General features: G+C 39.9%; 1 protein-coding gene and 1 long non-coding RNA gene across 3 annotated transcripts in view; one reads left to right on the plus strand and one right to left on the minus strand.

The window, feature by feature from the left end:
• METTL8 (methyltransferase 8, methylcytidine) overlaps positions 1–20,719 on the minus strand; it is a 93,557-nt gene that overhangs the window by 62,062 nt on the left and 10,776 nt on the right. The window lies entirely within an intron of this gene.
• Positions 3,708–16,750, plus strand: LOC122481448. The gene is made up of 2 exons (XR_006296852.1): positions 3,708–4,122; positions 16,063–16,750. It is a non-coding gene; the product is annotated as an uncharacterized LOC122481448 (long non-coding RNA).

Below are 20,719 nucleotides of genomic sequence, written 5' to 3' on the forward strand. Positions count from 1 at the left end.
CTGAGATTCTGGAACAGAAAAAGGATATTAGGTGAAAACTAAGAAAATCCAAGTAAACTATGTACTTTACTGTAAACAGTAATGTATTGACACTGGTTCATTAATTGCGACTAATATACCATACTAATATAAGATGTTAATAATAGTAGAAACTTGGTATGGAATATATGGTAGCTATGCTATTTTCACAATTTTTCTATAAATCTAAAACTGTTCTAAAATGAAAAGTTTATTTAAAAGAATTAACTTTGTATGCTTACAGTCTATGATGTGAAGGGCAGACAGGCGGTGGGGGTAGGGGTGGGAGGTGTTTATAAGGCTGGAAATTTAGGCCGGAGCTAGATAGGAATCTTTCTACCAAATTAAGCAGTTTCAATGTTTTTCTAAAGGCATTGACAACAACTGAAGAGTTTTAAACAAGGTGAGCAACATGACCAGATTTGTATTCTATAAAGACTATTATGATGGTTTTATACTACCAAACTACCAAAGTCGGACACTTAACTGACTGAGCCACCCAGGCGCCCCTTTGCATGTATAGCTTTTAAAATCTTCATATATGATCCTGGTGCACATCAATGGTTGAGAACCACTCCTACACAGAACTGATTAAATGAGGGCTCCACACAATAAGAATTTGTCAGAGATCATGGGAGCTAGAGAAGACAGTAGCATGAAAATCAAGGAAGGGGCCAAGTCAAGACATTTTAGAGTCAGAATCAATAGTTTTGTTTTTGTTTTTGTTTTTTTTGAAATGACTAGATGTGAAAGCAGGATGAAGCCAAACATGAAACACAACTTCTGGCTTGGGTAGCTGGGTAGAGGATGAGACTATTCATGACAGAATTCAGAAAAAAGGTTATGACAATGGTGGGACAGTGGTAGAGAAGAGAAGATAGTTTGTTTGCACATGACAAATTTTAAGGATCCCACAATATATTTAAATGGGTATTGCAACATGAATTTAGGTAGCTGGTAGGCACTAGAGATGTAGATTTGGGAGACAGATCACTGGTTTCCAGGCGGTGGCTGAAGTCATGATGAATTGACCAAGAGAAAAAATGAGACAGACGGAACTCATAGTAATACAACACTTAGGAGATGGGTAGAGGAAGAAGAATCAGCTTCTGTGATCAAATACTAAAGAACACTAAAAGAAACTAAAAATAACAGGTTTTGGAAGCAGAGATCAATGATGACCTTTATCAAAGTGTTTTGATCCTGGCTGTGCCAGCAGAAGGCAGAGTTGAGGAATAAGTAGGTCAATATGAGTAGGGGAGGTAGTGAATAGAGATGAGTCTGATAGGCGGTGGAAGGGAAAAGAGAGAACTTGGCTAAATCTTGAGGTGCCACCTGGATCAAAGAAGAGTTATTTGTTAAGATGCAGAGAATCTTGAGTATCTTTGTAGAATGAGAGAAAACCTAATATTGAAAAAAAAAAGAATGAAAATACTGGAAAGAAATGGATGGTTGACAAACAAATTTCAAAAAGTGGGAGGAAGGGTGGGGAATTAAGTACACCAAAAATATAGTTAACTATGTAAGATGTCAAGAACAATCTCATCCTCTGATGAGTGAGAACAGGTGAGTTTGTGGTGAAAGGGAAGATTGTTCAATGAGTCCTTTCCCAATACTCTCTTCTTAATAACTTAAAAAAAATTGTTTTTATTTTTTTTTTTTTGAGAGAGAGAGAGAGCAAGTTGGGGTGAAGGGCAGAGGGAGAGCAAGAATCTTAAGCAGGGCGCATGTCCAGCATAGAACCCAATGTGGGGCTCGATCTCATGACCATGAGATCATGATCTGAGCAGAAAGAGTCAGATGCTTAACTGACCGAGCCACCAGGCACCCCCCACCCGAATCCCTGATGCTCTCTTTGTGAAGAGGCTGCAAGGTAGGGAACTTGAGAAAAGGTGGAACAGAAAAAAATGGAAAAGAAAACTAACAACATTTGAGTAAAGGAATGTTAACAGCTAATTGGTCCATCTGAAGTTGTGATTCACATTAGTGATCATTTATTGGTGGCCTCCTGAGCACTCACTCCCCACTAATAAATAGCTCATGTATTTGAAATCTTTGAGTTTATAGAGAAGCCACAGGAGACCTGGCTGAAACTAGAGGTGAACTGTTTATGCTAAGCCAATCAGCCACATTCCAAACCTATAGGTATAGTGATTGGTTTAGAGGTAAGTATGTGACTAAACTTGTCCAACAGAGTGCACCTCAGGTCTACTGCCAGAGATTTGAGGACAAAGATGGTTTCTCGTACCTGTTATGGATGAAAGAGGAAACATGATGCCCTGTAGCTGCTGAAAGCTGTTACTAGTTAGCTCAGGCTGCCTTAACAAAATGCCAAGGACTGGATGGTTTAAAAAGTAAAATTTATTTTCTCACAGTTCTGGCAGCCAGAAGTTCAGTATCAAGGTGGTATCAGAATTGGTGAGGTTCTGGTGAGGTATCTCTTGCTGGCCTGTAGACAGCTGTGTCCTCCATGCATGCTTGGGGAAAGAGATGTCTCTCTAGTGTCTTTCTTCTTATAAGGACACAGTTGTTTGTTTTTAATTTTTTTAAATGTTTATTTATTTTTGAGAGAGAGACAGACAGAACACAAGTGGGGGAGGGGAAGAGACAGAGGGAGATACAGAATCTGAAACAGGCTCCATCCAGGCTCTGAGCTGTCAGCATGGAGCCAGACAGGAGGTTCACAAACTCAGGAATGGAAAGATCATGACCTGCGGTTGAAACTGGATGCTTAACTGAGCCACCCAAGCACCCCAGGACACAGTTTTATTGGATTAGGGCCCCACCATTATGATCTCACTTAACTATTATTACCTCGATAAAGGCGCTATCTCCAACAGTCACACTGGGGGTTGGGGCTTCAACACATGAATTGGGGCAGAGTTGGGGAGACACAATTCAGTACATAACAAAAGCCATCTTGGTCTGGCCTCAGGATGGTACAACTTTAGGGCGAAACTAACTCTGAAAGAAAAATTGAAAGATAAAAAGAAGTCAGATACCATTGTTAAGTAGCTGGATTAAGTTTCATTTGAAGCCTGTCCTACCTCTGGCTTTTTCAGTTATTAAGCCAATACATTCCCTCAATTATTTAAGCCAATCTGAGCTTTCTGTTATCTGTAACCAAAGTAACCTGATAGTGGGGCACTTGGGTGGCTTAGTCAGTTCAGCATCCCACTCTTGATTTTGGCTCAGATCATGATCTCAGGGTCATGGGATTGAGCCCTGTGTTGGGCTCCAGGCTGAGCTTGCAGCCTGCTCAAGACTCTCTCTCTCCCTCTGCCCCTCTCCCCGCTTGAACTCTCTCTTTCTCTCGCTCTCTTAAAAAAAAAAAAAAGTAACCTGATAAAGCAGTTATATGATTTCCTCTACCACCTGGCAGTCTGGGGGCAATATATTTGTTTTTATCTAGATTAGGCCTGTCCAGGCTGGTAGTACAGAAAGTAGTGGTGACTTAGGACAGTGGAATTGAGGGTGAACAGAACTGATGACCATGAAATAAGCCCAAAATGACCAGAAATAAAAAATAAAGAGGATAGAGGAGAAGGAGGGATGAGGGTGGGGTGCAGCTGATGGACTTCACGGGGCTTAAGTCTGGGTTAAACAGAAATAAGGGAAAGGGGGGGCACCTGATGAAGCATGCAACTCTTGATCTCAGGGTTATAAATCAGAGCCCCATGTAGAGATTACTTAAAAATAAAATCTTACAAAAGATTTTATTTTCTTTTAGGAAAGAAAAGAAAAGAAAAAAGAAAAGAAAAAGAAGGGGAAGAGAGATAGAATGTATGGGTTGATAATGAGGCCTTCAGAGTTTATTAACCCATGTCACCTAGTAACAAAAACAGTAACAGTGTAACAATGGGAAGGAAATCCTGCTTTCAATGAGAGAAGCTCTTATATGTGGCTAGAAAGAACCACAAGGTTATAAACACCCAAGAAAGAGAAACTTTAGCATGGACAGGAGCTAAAAACATGATGGCCATCCACCACCTCATTTTAACCTTCTGAAGGTCATTACAACAGATCTCCATTCCTTGCTCTTCAGGAAAAATCTCCTACTGGACACACCTATGAAAACAGCCTTTGGGGTGCGTGGCTGGCTCAGTCAGTAGAGCATGTGACTCTTGATCTCGGGGTTGTGCGTTGGTATAGAGATGACTTAAAACAATTAAAAACAAACAAGCAAACTGGGTTTGTCAAACTGAGGTCCTATGACAATTTTTTAAATCGTGTTTTTATTATGACAATCTAAAAACAAAATCAATAGGAGCAAAGGTATAACTGCTACTTGATTTCAGTGCCTGGGTTTGCATTTATGATCTTGTTGGCAACAAGCAGCACAGATATAATATGGAAATGAAGCGTCTGAGTATATAGCACACCGCAAAAGATTCTGCAGTATTTCAAATTGAGAAAAGTGGTAAGGGAATTGAGAAGATACACAGCACATGATAGTAAAGATGGGCTGAAGTCAAGTGAACCTACGTGGAGGAGGTCAGTACCTAATTAATAATGAGAGCTGCAATTTAGTTTTGGTAACACATCAGCAGTCACATTATGCTGTTAATTTGAATTATATTGGCCTTGTGATGGTATTTATACTTATTTTGATTTTATAGTTGAAAAAGAGCTCTATGCACAAGGACTTTTACCTAGATTTGTATAACAATATGTCAATTTAAGTCAACCCAGAGATCTGAGAATTTTTTCCCCTTTAAATGGAGGTTTATACATTTTTCAACATTGAGAAATACTGTATTAGGAGATTCTGTTCCAGAGAATTCTCTTATTCCTTTTTTTTTTTTTTTTTAAGTTTATTTTGAGACAGAGAGTGGGACAGGCACAGAGAACGAGGGAGAGATAGAATCCCAAGCAGGCTCTGCAATGTCAGTGCAGTTCCCAACCAGGGGCTCAAACTCACCAACCACGAAATCATGACCTGAGTTGAAGTCAGACACTTAACTGACTGAGCCACCCAGGAGCCCCTCTTATTCCTCTTTAATAGCTGACATATTGCAAAGTAGGGCAGAATCACCTCAAGTCTTCTTGGAAAGCAGTTTCAAGTGGAGAGGCAAAGGGTTTGGACTAAGTTGAGTGCAGGCTCTGCCACCGGCTACCACACAACCTCTGACGGGATACTTTAATTTACTCAAAGGTGGCTAATAAGAGTATTCTAAGATATAGGAAGGTCACAGAAGGTGATCTATGTAAAATATATATGTAATGTAGTGCTGGATACATGGTAAGTGCTCAGTAAACTTTAGCTGATATTACTGTCATTATCATTAACCTATAACTTCCAGAAGGCTTCAGGAACACCACAGAATCAAGCCTTGCACCATACTTCTTAAACAGCCCTAAAGTTGTCCCAACTTCCCAAGAAGGTAAGACTAATTTAACAATGAAGTAGGGAAGCAAAGTAGAAAGTGCTAAACTAAGAATATAATAAGCCTCAAGTTCAAGTCCTGGTCCAACCATCTATTATCATGACTTTTAGAAAAGTCACTTACTGGGGGGGCGCCTGGGTGGCGCAGTCGGTTAAGCGTCCGACTTCAGCCAGGTCACGATCTCGCGGTCCGTGAGTTCGAGCCCCGCGTCAGGCTCTGGGCTGATGGCTCAGAGCCTGGAGGCTGTTTCCGATTCTGTGTCTCCCTCTCTGCCCCTCCCCGTTCATGCTCTGTCTCTCTCTGTCCCAAAAATAAATAAACGTTGAGAAAAGTCACTTACTGGGCCTGAACCTATTGGCTCATTTGCAAAATGGAGATAATTCCGAAATTACAAAGTTCTTGCACAGAACGTTATAAAATACATCATACCTCACAAATATAAAGTCAAATTATTATTCAGTGAATTCCAGAAACATTTCTATATGGCACTTGTTGGGATGAACATTGGGTGTTACATGTAAGTGATGAATCAATCACTAAATTCTACTCCTGAAATCATTATTACACTGTATGTTAACTAACTTGGATTTAAATAAAATTAAACAAAAATAAATGGCACCCCTTAAAGCTTGAAAAGGAAAAAAATCCATCAGATGAAAAAATAGTAAATTATTAGGAACACCATTCCCACCTCCTATGTTGAGCAATCAGGTACTGAAATGGTAAATTAGGACAACAAGCCAAACTGAAATTAACAGTCGAGCCTTTTACTTACTCGTTGCAAGAGGCAACGAGAGGCACCAACTCTCCAGCATTCCATTTTTCCCTGCGGAATGGCACTCAGTAAGGATCACGTTGTCTCCTGCCTTTTTATGGATCCATGGGCAAAGGGGAGTGGGGCTGGGGGAAGAAGAGCTAAGAGGGGAATAGTACTGAGCCACCAAAGTGGAGAAAGTATCTCAGCAGCAGTCCTCATTATTGAGCATGACTGCCCAGGGGAGCCTTGACTGCAATCACTCCAGAAAACTGCAATGCACTGGCTGTACCCCAATTCTTGTGTGGGAATGGTAGCTCTTCCCATGAGGCCTTCCAGGAAAATCTTGTAATTGCCTATGGTCAGGCCTGAAACATCACACATAGGATTCTGACTTGGAGCCAGACTCCTCACCCAAAGAAATAAAGGATACAAACACTCTTTACCTAAACATACAATAAACCTTATTCCAAGAAATTATATAAACTAAAAAAAATCAATAAATTTAGGAATTATTTTTTAAAGCCCATGAATAATAATGCCATAGCAAGTTGCTTAAGAACATTATATATATATGTATAGATAGATGCATACATACATACATAATGTTATATATGTATATATAAAATATTTTTTAAAGACTTATTTTTAAGTAATCTCTACACCTAACATGGGGGTTGAACTCACAACCCCAAGATCAAAGTCACATGCTCTACTGAATGAGCCAGCCAGGAGTCCCAAGAAAGAATTATATATTTAACCTCGATCACATCATGTAGAGAAACCTTTGTGATCTTCAATCTATAAAAGGTCTTATTTCTAATATTATCTGTAAGTCAGCTGTTAAAAGCTCAGAACTACATTTTCTTTTTTTTTTTAAGTTTATTTTGAGAGAGAGAGAGAGAGAGAGCACATGTACATGTGGGCACAGGGGACAGGGTGGGGGGTGGAGAGAGAGAGAGAGAGACAGAGAGAGAGAGAGAGAGAGAGAGAGAGAGAGAGGAAGAGAGACAGAATCCCAAGCAGGCTCCATGCTATCAGCACAAGCCTGACCTGGAGCTCGATCCTACCAATCGTGAGATCCTGACCTAAGCCCCTGACCTGAGCAACCCATGCGCCCTAGAACCATATGTTCTATAGAAACATTTTAAATGGTGATTAAGATACAAGACTAGCCCACACATGCTTTTTAAATCCATAATGTGGATGAAAAGAAATTTGTTTATTTTAAATGATCTTAGAAAACTGGCAAATTTCATTTTCCCAACAGCTGAAACACTGCCAATCCATAATGCCTGGGGCAACATGAATCTTATTTAATACAAAAACAATATGATTCTTTTAAAACAACAACAAAACACATAAAACTTGTCAGCCATTTTTTTGCCACCTGATAACATAAGGTGTGTCTACAAGTGATGTTGTTTAACTAAAAACTAGATGTGGACATCAAAATAAGTGTTGACCCTTCAAGTAAGTCACTTTGAGAGATTACCATTTATTCCAATGATAAACATCTTTGAAATTCTATTTTCAGATAATGTCCTCATAGCAGGCCTATTAATTGTTTTTCATATCCTCAGTGGTGGCAAACTCTTTGCTTGAGGATAATACCCTTAATTTTTTTTTACAGTAAGTTGTCGTTCTTGTTGCTATAACATAACCAGCTTAGAAAGATCATATTCATTGAGATCTAGCTTCTGGTATGTTCTGTTTCCTTAAACAGCCTTAAACAGTCATACCTCATAAATCAAGTTCACACAGTATATACTGTACTAACACAAATGATAGTATCCTGTGTGCTTATTCTTTTTTAAGAAGCCAAAACTATCTGGAAATATGAGCTGAATGTTTTTTTTTAACATCAATAGCAAAATAGAAAATATACAGGGGATAAGGTTCCTCTTATGATTATAACAAACATAATATGAAATACGCAGGAATAAACTTAGCCAGAAATGTATAGAACTGATATGAAGAGAGCTATACAACTCTACACAGGGGCATGGAAGATAATTTTAATAAATAGGAAGACGGTACATGGGTTTCTGAAGCTGAAGATTAATATTGTAAAAATGTAAATTCTCACCAAAATCATCCATAAAATTAAAGAAATTCATTCAAAATTCCAAAAATGTTTTTGAGAAGCTTAAACAAATAATTTAAAAGTTTATCTGGAAGAATACACATGCAGAAAGTGCCAGGAAAATACTGGAAGGGAAATAGTGATGCTAGTTGCGGTGGCATCGGGGAAAGGGGGGTAGGGAAGTACTCATTTTTCCAGACATTAGAGTACACTATACATCAAGTATGTGTATACTTAGCCATGTCTCTAGTGCTAGGATATATAGTCAAAGCAGTGAAAAAGAATAGATAATCCAGAAACTAGTCAAAATGCATGTAAGAATTCTATTTGTAACAAAGCTAGTACTTCAAATCAGTAGGTTATGGTTGGACTATTCAAAAAAGTGTTTGAAGAACATGGGCTACCAGGGAGCCTGGCTGGCTCAGCTGGTGCAACCTGTGACTCTGGATCTTGGTGTGGTGGGTCCAAGCCTCAACTTGGGTGTAGAAGGAAGGAAGGAAAGAAAAGAAAAGAAAAGAAAAGAAAAGAAAAGAAAAGAAAAGAAAAGAAAGAAAGGAAGAGAAAGAGAGCGAGGAAGAAGAAAGGAAGAGAGAGAGAGAGAAAGGAAGGGGTGCCTGGCTGGCTCAGTCGGTGAAGCATGTGACTCTTGATCTCGTGATTGTAGGTTCAAACCCCATGTTGGGTATCGAGATTACTTAAAAAAATAAAATCTTTAGGGGAGGTGCCTGGCTGGCTCAGTCAGTACAGCATGCAACTCTTGGTCTCAGGATCGTGAATTCAAGCCCCATGTTGAGCATAGAGCCTACTAAAAAATAAATAAATAAAATATAAATAAATCAATAAAATCTTTAAAAAAGAAAAAGAAAAAGAAAATGGCCTACGTATTTGGAAATAATAAATTTATATGCCAATGCTATCTATATCTAACACCAAAATAAATTCCAGGTAATGTAAAAAATACTCCTTAATAGGCCTAAAAAATATATGTGCTTCCTAAAAAGTAGGGTAGAAAAGACTCTTTTGAACATGACGCCAAAGCTAAAAAGTTAAAAATGAAAGAAAAAGACTAATATATTGTTTATAAAAGCTTATGGGGGATTTTGAGGGAAGATGGCGGCGTAGGAGGACGCTGGGCTCACCGCGCGTCCTGCTGATCACTTAGATTCCACCTACACCTGCCTAAATAACCCAGAAAACCGCCAGAGGATTAGCAGAACGGAGTCGCCGGAGCCAAGCGCAGACAAGAGGCCCACGGAAGAGGGTAGGAAGGGCAGTGAGGCGGTGCGCGCTCCACGGACTGGCGGGAGGGAGCCGGGGCGGAGGGGCGGCTCGCGGCCAAGCAGAGCCCCCGAGTCTGGCTTGCAAAAGCGGAGGGGCCTGACAGACTGTGTTCCGACAGCAAGCGAGACTTAGCGTCTGGGAGGTCATAAGTTAACAGCTCTGCTCGGAAAGCGGGAAGGCTGGAGGACAAAGGGAGGGAGAGCTGCTGAGCCCCCGGAAGACAGAGCTCAGTTTGGAGGGGAACAAAGGCACTCACCAGCGCCATCTCCCCCGCCCATTCCCCAGCCAAAATCCCAAAGAGAACCAGTTCCTGCCAGGGAACTTGCTCACTCCGCGCAAACACCCAACTCTGCGCTTCTGCGGAGCCAAATCTCCGGCAGCGGATCTGACTCCCTCCCGCTGCCACAGGGCCCCTCCTGAAGTGGATCACCTAAGGAGAAGCGAGCTAAGCCTGCCCCTCCTGCCCCCGTGCACCTTGCCTACCCACCCCAGCTAATACGCCAGATCCCCAGCATCACAAGCCTGGCAGGGTGCAAGTAGCCTAGATGGGCCACGCCACCCCACAGTGAATCCCGACCCTAGGAGAGGGGAAGAGAAGGCACACACCAGTCTGACTGTGGGCCCAGCGGTGGGCTGGGGGCAGACATCAGGTCTGACTGCGGCCCCGCCCACCAACTCCAGTTATACACCACAGCACAGGGGAAGTGCCCTGCAGGTCCTCACCACTCCAGGGACTATCCAAAATGACCAAGCGGAAGAATTCCCCTCAGAAGAATCTCCAGGAAATAACAACAGCTAATGAGCTGATCAAAAAGGACTTAAATAACATAACAGGAAGTGAATTTAGAATAATAGTCATAAAACTAATCGCTGGGCTTGAAAACAGTATACAGGACAGCAGAGAATCTCTTGCTACAGAGATCAAGGGACTAAGGAACAGTCACGAGGAGCTGAAAAACGCTTTAAACGAAACGCATAACAAAATGGAAACCACCACAGCTCGGCTTGAAGAGGCAGAGGAGAGAATAGGTGAACTAGAAGATAAAGTTATGGAAAAAGAGGAAGCTGAGAAAAAGAGAGATAAAAAAATCCAGGAGTATGAGGGGAAAATTAGAGAACTAAGTGATACACTAAAAAGAAATAATATACGCATAATTGGTATCCCAGAGGAGGAAGAGAGAGGGAAAGGTGCTGAAGGGGTACTTGAAGAAATCATAGCTGAGAACTTCCCTGAACTGGGGAAGGAAAAAGGCATTGAAATCCAAGAGGCACAGAGAACTCCCTTCAGACGTAATTTGAATCGATCTTCTGCATGACATATCATAGTGAAACTGGCAAAATACAAGGATAAAGAGAAAATTCTGAAAGCAGCAAGGGGTAAACGTGCCCTCACATATAAAGGGAGACCTATAAGACTCATGACTGATCTCTCTTTTGAAACTTGGCAGGCCAGAAAGAATTGGCACGAGATTTTCAGTGTGCTAGACAGAAAAAATATGCAGCCAAGAATCCTTTATCCAGCAAGTCTGTCATTTAGAATAGAAGGAGAGATAAAGGTCTTCCCAAACAAACAAAAACTGAAGGAATTTGTCACCACTAAACCAGCCCTACAAGAGATCCTAAGGGGGACCCTGTGAGACAAAGTACCAGAGACATCACTACAAGCATAAAACATACAGACATCACAATGACTCTAAACCCGTATCTTTCTATAATAACACTGAATGTAAATGGATTAAACGCGCCAACCAAAAGACACAGGGTATCAGAATGGATAAAAAAACAAGACCCATCTATTTGCTGTCTACAAGAGACTCATTTTAGACCTGAGGACACCTTTAGACTGAGGGTGAGGGGATGGAGAACTATTTATCATGCTACTGGAAGCCAAAAGAAAGCTGGAGTAGCCATACTTATATCAGACAAACTAGACTTTAAATTAAAGGCTGTAACAAGAGATGAAGAAGGACATCATATAATAGTTACAGGGTCTATCCATCAGGAAGAGCTAACAATTATAAATGTCTATGTGCCGAATACTGGAGCCCCCAAATATATAAAACAATTACTCATAAACATAAGCAACCTTATTGATAAGAATGTGGTAATTGCAGGGGACTTTAATACACCACTTACAGAAATGGATAGATCATCTAGACACATGGTCAATAAAGAAACAAGGGCCCTGAATGAGACATTGGATCAGATGGACTTGACAGATATATTTAGAACTCTGCATCCCAAAGCAACAGAATATACTTTCTTCTCGAGTGCACATGGAACATTCTCCAAGACAGATCATATACTGGGTCACAAAACAGCCCTTCATAAGTTTACAAGAATTGAAATTATACCATGCATACTTTCAGACCACAATGCTATGAAGCTTGAAATCAACCAGAGAAAAAAGCCTGGAAAACCTCCAAAAGCATGGAGGTTAAAGAACACCCTACTAATGAATGAGTGGGTCAACCAGGCAATTAGAGAAGAAATTAAAAAATATATGGAAACAAACGAAAATGAAAATACAACAATCCAAACGCTTTGGGACGCAGCGAAGGCAGTCCTGAGAGGAAAATACATTGCAATCCAGGCCTATCTCAAGAAACAAGAAAAATCCCAAATACAAAATCTAATAGCACACCTAAAGGAAATAGAAGCAGAACAGCAAAGACAGCCTAAACCCAGCAGAAGAAGAGAAATAATAAAGATCAGAGCAGAAATAAACAATATAGAATCTAAAAAAACTGTAGAGCAGATCAACGAAACCAAGAGTTGGTTTTTTGAAAAAATAAACAAAATTGACAAACCTCTAGCCAGGCTTCTCAAAAAGAAAAGGGAGATGACCCAAATAGATAAAATCATGAATGAAAATGGAATTATTACAACCAATCCCTCAGAGATACAAACAATTATCAGGGAATACTATGAAAACTTATATGCCAACAAATTGGACAACCTGGAAGAAATGGACAAATTCCTGAACACCCACACTCTTCCAAAACTCAATCAGGAGGAAATAGAAAGCTTGAACAGACCCATAACCAGCGAAGAAATTGAATCGGTTATCAAACATCTCCCAACAAATAAGAGTCCAGGACCAGATGGCTTCCCAGGGGAGTTCTACCAGACGTTTAAAGCAGAGATAATACCTATCCTTCTCAAGCTATTCCAAGAAATAGAAAGGGAAGGAAAACTTCCAGACTCATTCTATGAAGCCAGTATTACTTTGATTCCTAAACCAGACAGAGACCCAGTAAAAAAAGAGAACTACAGGCCAATATCCCTGATGAATATGGATGTAAAAATTCTCAATAAGATACTAGCAAATCGAATTCAACGGCATATAAAAAGAATTATTCACCATGATCAAGTGGGATTCATTCCTGGGATGCAGGGCTGGTTCAACATTCGCAAATCAATCAACGTGATACATCACATTAACAAAAAAAAAGAGAAGAACCATATGATCCTGTCAATCGATGCAGAAAAGGCCTTCGACAAAATCCAGCACCCTTTCTTAATAAAAACCCTTGAGAAAGTTGGGATAGAAGGAACATACTTAAACATCATCAAAGCCATTTATGAAAAGCCCACAGCTAACATCATCCTCAACGGGGAAAAACTGAGAGCTTTTTCCCTGAGATCAGGAACACGACAGGGATGCCCACTCTCACCGCTGCTGTTTAACATAGTGCTGGAAGTTCTAGCATCAGCAATCAGACAACAAAAGGAAATCAAAGGCATCAAAATTGGCAAAGATAAAGTCAAGCTTTCGCTTTTTGCAGATGACATGATATTATACATGGAAAATCCGATAGACTCCAGCAAAAGTCTGCTAGAACTGATACATGAATTCAGCAAAGTTGCAGGATACAAAATCAATGTACAGAAATCAGTTGCATTCTTATACACTAACAATGAAGCAACAGAAAGACAAATAAAGAAACTGATCCCATTCACAATTGCACCAAGAAGCATAAAATACCTAGGAATAAATCTAACCAAAGATGTAAAGGATCTGTATGCTGAAAACTATAGAAAGCTTATGAAGGTAATTGAAGAAGATTTAAAGAAATGGAAAGACATTCCCTGCTCATGGATTGGAAGAATAAATATTGTCAAAATGTCAATACTACCCAAAGCTATCTACACATTCAATGCAATCCCAATCAAAATTGCACCAGCATTCTTCTTGAAACTAGAACAAGCAATCCTAAAATTCATATGGAACCACAAAAGGCCCGAATAGCCAAAGGAATTTTGAAGAAGAAGACCAAAGCAGGAGGCATCACAATCCCAGACTTTAGCCTCTACTACAAAGCTGTCATCATCAAGACAGCATGGTGTTGGCACAAAAACAGACACATAGACCAATGGAATAGAATAGAAACCCCAGAACTAGACCCACAAACGTATGGCCAACTCATCTTTGACAAAGCAGGAAAGAACATCCAATGGAAAAAAGACAGTCTCTTTAACAAATGGTGCTGGGAGAACTGGACAGCAACATGCAGAAGGTTGAAACTAGACCACGTTCTCACACCATTCACAAAAATAAACTCAAAATGGATAAAGGACCTGAATGTGAGACAGGAAACCATCAAAACCTTAGAGGAGAAAGCAGGAAAAGACCTCTCTGACCTCAGCCGTAGCAATCTCTTACTCGACACATCCCCAAAGGCAAGGGAATTAAAAGCAAAAGTGAATTACTGGGACCTTATGAAGATAAAAAGCTTCTGCACAGCAAAGGAAACAACCAACAAAACTAAAAGGCAACCAACGGAATGGGAAAAGATATTTGCAAATGACATATCGGACAAAGGGCTAGTATCCAAAATCTATAAAGAGCTCACCAAACTCCACACCCGAAAAACAAATAACCCAGCGAAGAAATGGGCAGAAAACATGAATAGACACTTCTCTAAAGAAGACATCCGGATGGCCAACAGGCACATGAAAAGATGTTCAGCGTTGCTCCTTATCAGGGAAATACAAATCAAAACCACACTCAGATATCACCTCACGCCAGTCAGAGTGGCCAAAATGAACAAATCAGGAGACTATAGATGCTGGAGAGGATGTGGAGACACAGGAACCCTCTTGCACTGCTGGTGGGAATGCAAATTGGTGCAGCCGCTCTGGAAAGCAGTGTGGAGGTTCCTCAGAAAATTAAAAATAGACCTACCCTATGACCCAGCAATAGCACTGCTAGGAATTTATCCAAGGGATACAGGAGTACTGATGCATAGGGCCACTTGTACCCCAATGTTCATAGCAGCACTCTCAACAATAGCCAAATTATGGAAAGAGCCTAAATGTCCATCAACTGATGAATGGATAAAGAAACTGTGGTTTATATACACAATGGAATACTACGTGGCAATGAGAAAAAATGAAATATGGCCTTTTGTAGCAACGTGGATGGAACTGGAGAGTGTGATGCTAAGTGAAATAAGCCATACAGAGAAAGACAGATACCATATGGTTTCACTCTTATGTGGATCCTAAGAAACTTAACAGGAACCCATGGGGGAGGGGAAGGAAAAAAAAAAAAAAAGAGGTTAGAGTGGGAGAGAGCCAAAGCATAAGAGACTGTTAAAAACTGAGAACAAACTGAGGGCTGATGGGGTGTGGGAGGGAGGAGAGGGTGGGTGATGGGTATTGAGGAGGGCACCTTTTGGGATGAGCACTGGGTGTTGTATGGAAACCAATTTGACAATAAATTTCATATATATAAAAATAAATAAATAAAAAATAAACATTTCATTAAAAGCTTATGGGAAGATATGCTACAAAAGACTCCAGTGGAGATACTGCAAAACACTGCAATGTACTATTGATCTATAAGGAACACTTAGAAAATACTTAGAAATGACCTCAGTAGAAAATGTGCTAATGCCATCAACAAACATTCACCAAAAAAATGCAAATGGCCACCAAACACTTAAAAATATTCATCACACTAACAAAAAATATCTTTGGGGGGTGCTTTCAACTGCAAGTAACAGAAGATCTTGGCTTAAATAATGAGAGAAAAATATCTCTCATGACTGGAAGTCCAGAGGTTGGGCCAGTTCTAGGTGTGGTTTCATCTTTAGTTCAAGGATGTCATCAAGGACCCACGTTCTTGCCATTTCTCCATCCTGCTCTTTGAGCATCACCTTCACCCTAAGGCTCGTTCCCTTTGCCAATTACGACATGGCTGCTGCAGCTCCAGGCATCACACTGACACAGCAACATCCAGAGGAAGAAAAGGACTATTTCTTTCTTACGTCTTTTTTTAGGGATGGAGAAATTATCTCACGAGCCCCTCAACAGGCTTGCTCTCGGATTTCTCTGGCCAGAATTGAGAGTCACAAACTATCTCTAAATCAGTCTCTGAAAATAGAATGTGTTCCTATGATTACCTTGGACTACAGGTTCTCAGAGTGTGGTCCAGGGATCCCTAGGGGCCCAAAACACTTTAAGGGGGTCCACAAAAGGTCAAAATTCTTTTCCTAATAATATCAACATATTCTTTGTCTTTTTTACAGTGGTGACAGGTGCACTGATGATGCATAGGCAATGGTGGATAAAACTGCTGGCACCTTAGTCTGAATCAAGGCAGTGGCACCAAACTGTACTGCAGGTGACTATTTTCTTCACCAACCATGCATCGACAGGAGAAAAAAAAAGTCTGTTTCACTTCGGCATATCCTTGATGAAGCGAAACAATTGTTTTCATGGAACACCATTTGTACTTTGGCATTTTCTCAGAAACAAAGTAAGCCTGGCAGGAAAACAACTGACACCATTTGTTGCCATTAATAAAATTCAAGCTTTTAAGCAAAAAGTTAGAGTTCTTCTAGAAAACTTGTGTCCACCATGCTTAGCTTAACAGCTTTCTGACACTTCAACACTGAGGAGAATAAGGTATTTTTGACATGGTATAATAAAATGTGTCAACGTTTGGAAGACATGCACAACTCAGTGAACCAATATTTTCCAGATGACACATACGGTATCACAAAATCATACATGGGTAAAAGATCCATTCAGAGTGCAAGACGATCAATGGATTTTAATGTAACAGAGTAAGAGAAGTACACTGATATGGTTTCAAGTATTATATTGCAATTCACCTTTAAGAAACTACCACTTATTGGAATTTGGTATAATATCAAAGAGAGTATTCACATTCATCCTAAGAGACTATTAAAGTACTCCTCCTCTTTCTAACTACTCACATTTCTCTGTGAGATCAGCTTTTCTTCACATATCTAAAAGAGAACAATAAATCACCACAGACTCAATACAGAAGCAAACGTAAGAATCCAGTGTAACAGGTGAGAGGATTAAGAGGTACAAACTTCCAGTCTTAAAATAAGTTGCAGAGACAAAATGTAAGAATGTAAGAAATATAGCCAATAATATCATAATAACATCACATGGTGACAGACAGTGACTTATCACAGTGAGCACTGAGTAATGTACATATTGTAAATCAATATGTTGTACATCTGAAACTAATATAACACTATGTGTTAAGTATACTTAAAAAAAAAAAGAATCTGGTCATCTTCTCTTAGAGGCCAGATATTAAGGAGATTTGCAAAAATGTAAAGCTATGCCATTCTTCTCATTAACTTGTTTCTTTTGGAAAATATTTTTAATAAAAATGGTATTCATGCTAATATGTAGTAGGTTTATTACTGTTATTTTAAATGACTTAATAAATATTTACATTTTTCTTCGGTTTAATTTCTAATATAGTAAACATTGACAACTATGATCCATATAAATAAAAGCTCTTGGGGGTATAATTTTTCAGTGTCAAGGAGTCCTGAGACCAAACAGTTGGAGAACTGCTGCCTTTTGGCTTAATTTTCTGGGGTGACCAGGAGAATGGCAGGACCACTAATTTTTTTAAAAAAGAGCACGATGGGGGGCGCCTGGGTGGCGCAGTCGGTTAAGCGTCCGACTTCAGCCAGGTCATGATCTCCCGGTCTGTGAGTTCGAGCCCCGCGTCGGGCTCTGGGCTGATGGCTCAGAGCCTGGAGCCTGTTTCCGATCCTGTGTCTCCCTCTCTCTCTGCCCCTTCCCCGTTCATGCTCTGTCTCTCTCTGTCCCAAAAATAAATAAACGTTGAAAAAAAATTTTTTTCTAAAAAAAAAAAAAAAAAGAGTACGATGGGGGCGCCTGGGTGGCTCAGTCAGTTAAGCGTCTGACTTCGGCTCAGGTCATGATCTCACAGTTCATGAGTTCAAGCCCCGCATTGGGCTCTGTGCTGACCGCTCAGAGCCTGGATGGAGCCTGCTTCTGATTCTGTGTCTCCGTCTGTCTCTGCTCCTCCCCTGCTCATGCTCTGTCTCTCTCTCTCCTTCAAAAATAAATAAAAGCATTTAAAAAAATTTAAAAAGAGCATGATGGCTTAATTAAGTATTTAACTTATCATTTTGGCAAAGTGAAATGTTGTGATCAGTGGTATAGAAAAACAAGCATACTCACACACTCTCAGGGGAGACTGCATTGAGAAACCTTTTCTGAGGAAACTCTGTCAATACAAATGAAAATTCTTTTTTTTCTAAATTTTTAAATGTTTATTTATTTTTGAGAGAGGAAGAGAGAAAGAGGGAAAGAAGAAGCAAGCACAAGAGGGGAAGGGCATAAAGAAAGGGAGACACAGAACCCGAAGCAGACTCTGCACTATCAGCATAGAGCCTGATGTGGGGCTTGAACCCACGAATCACAAGATCATGACCTGAGCCGAAGTCAAACATTTAACCGACTGAGCCACCCAGGCGCCCCTGTATGAAAATTCTTGAAGAATAAATTTGATGGAAAATTCAATTTCTAGAATTATATCCTAAGAATGTAACCAGAAGAATATATTAAGCATTTGTCACGGCACTGTTGTACATTATCCTGAAAAATTTTACACCATCTAAATAGTCATCTTCAGAAAACTGACTGAATTACTGTATATCCATGTAAGGGAAAATCACGTAGCTACTTAAAAATGTTACTTAGGGACTCCTGGGTGGCTCAGTGGGTTGAGCATCTGGCTCTTGATTTCAGCTCAGGTCAAGATCTCATGGTTTATGAGATAGAGCCCTGCATCGGGCTCTGTGCTGACTGTGTGGAGCCTGCAAAAATATTGCTTATAAACCTAAATTTACTGATATGGAAAGAAGTCCATGATTTTTTTAGGTGGGGGAAAAAATAGGGTACAAAATCGTACCTTTAGTAAGATCTCATTTTTAAAAATTAATATATGTAATAACAAATATACATATGTATAGGAAAAGTCTGGAAGAATTTACAGTTTTCTCTGATTGAAACGCTCAAGGAGTTCCTTCTATTTTCTTCTTCACACATCTCAAATGTTCTTTTTCTTTTTAAGTAAACTCAAATAACCTTTATATTCAGGAAACTTATAAAAATATTTTTACAATCACTATGTATATAAACTCTACACAATATCCACAGGTAGAGGATCCGTGCTTGGGAAGGAAGGAAAAAAAGATGGTAAGGGCAGTGGTAATAGTAACACTTGAAAAGTCTCAAAGTCTTTTTTTCTAACGGTCACCCATTTACATGGAGGAAAAGATGCCATGGAACCTATGAGAGCCTTGGTAAGGGGACCCAGACAGGGTGCTGTAGACAGTTGGATCCAGGACCCATTTACCCTAGGGCCATAGAAGTTCAGAGAAAGGTCAGTTTTAAAAGACTCCAATTTGTTAGACCACATAAGGCCAACAACTGCAGATGCTCAGACGGTAAGGGCAAAGAATACAGAAAGAGAAAGAAATTATTGGAAAAGGCAAAGAGTAGCAGGAGGAGGTGGAAAACAAATAACCCATGCTAGAAGACCAAACTCCAATTATCTAGAAACTTCCTACTCACCAATTACGGCAGGTACTTGCCACGTTGCTAAGTGACATTAAGATTGCTCTCTCTTTCCATTCGGTAACTGTGTTTTTGGTGTGCCAGAACCTTTTCATTTATAGTACTTCTTAATCATCAGACAGCAAACACAGATGGCACCAGTCAGGTCTGCCTAGCCTAGCCTTTGAAGCCAGCTCCTGGGAAAGCTCGTGCACCCTCTGCTGGTCAGCTCCACTCCAGGACAAGAGGGTCTGTGTCCTACAGAGACAATTTCACAAATCACAGGGATACACTTTTGTGTTCTCTATATAGCTAATTTCAGCGAAGAGCTTGGAAACCATTTCCTCAAACTGCCACCTGAAGGAAACAATTACAGATAAAAACAATGCCTTCCTTTGTTACACCAAAGAAAAACATCATAAAAACTAAAGTACTGTGAGAAAATATACCATAAAAGGCATGTTAAATTCAAATGATTTCATCTTATTATATAATTAAATAAGCAAAGGCATGCAACACCTAATCTGACTATAAGGCTTCATTAGAGTTTTACTCTGGTTGAAAACCTGAGAATTACTATAACAATAATATCTGCATAGGTTTTATAATTTACAAAAAGCTCTCACATTCACTTTTACAACTCATCCTTACAATAATACAATAAGTAAGGGAAGGAGGCAGGACAAGCATCTTTATCACCATTTTACAGATGTGGGAGACGAGGCTCAAAGAGGTTACATGTGTTACCTCATGCACACAGCTATCAGACTCCATACCCCAAGCAGGCTTCCTGACTCCAAATGCTATGGTCTACTCAGTACACTATTACACCTAAACTGCTGATCTATACGGAGTTTTCGATAGAGCTGGTATGTATTTCAGGCAGAGGAGTAAAAAGCCTAAAACCTATGTTTTTATAATACATTCCATTTTGTTTCAAAAGTCACCAAAACTTCAGATGCTGAACTCTAAATCTGGGGATTTGTACTGTAGGCAGTGCTTTGTCCTAAAATAACATGAGTGTTTTTTTTTTTTTTTTTTTGAGAGAGAGAGAAAGAGAGAGAGAGAAAGAACGAGTGGAGGAGGGGCAGAGAGAGAGGAAGAGAGAGAATCCCAAGCAGGCTCCTTGGTATCAGCAGAGCCTGATGTGGGGCTTGATCTCACGAATCATGAGATCATGACCTGAGCTGAAATCAAAAGCCATATGCTAAACCAACTGAGCCACCCAGGCGTAACCAAATACCAGTTTAACAAGGGGAGTGGACATTTTAATAAGAAATCTACTGAAAACCAAATAACATTAACTTCGGAATTTCTATATGT

The sequence above is a fragment of the Prionailurus bengalensis genome, chromosome C1, assembly GCF_016509475.1.
Source record: "Prionailurus bengalensis isolate Pbe53 chromosome C1, Fcat_Pben_1.1_paternal_pri, whole genome shotgun sequence".
Taxonomy (NCBI): Eukaryota; Metazoa; Chordata; class Mammalia; order Carnivora; family Felidae; genus Prionailurus; species Prionailurus bengalensis.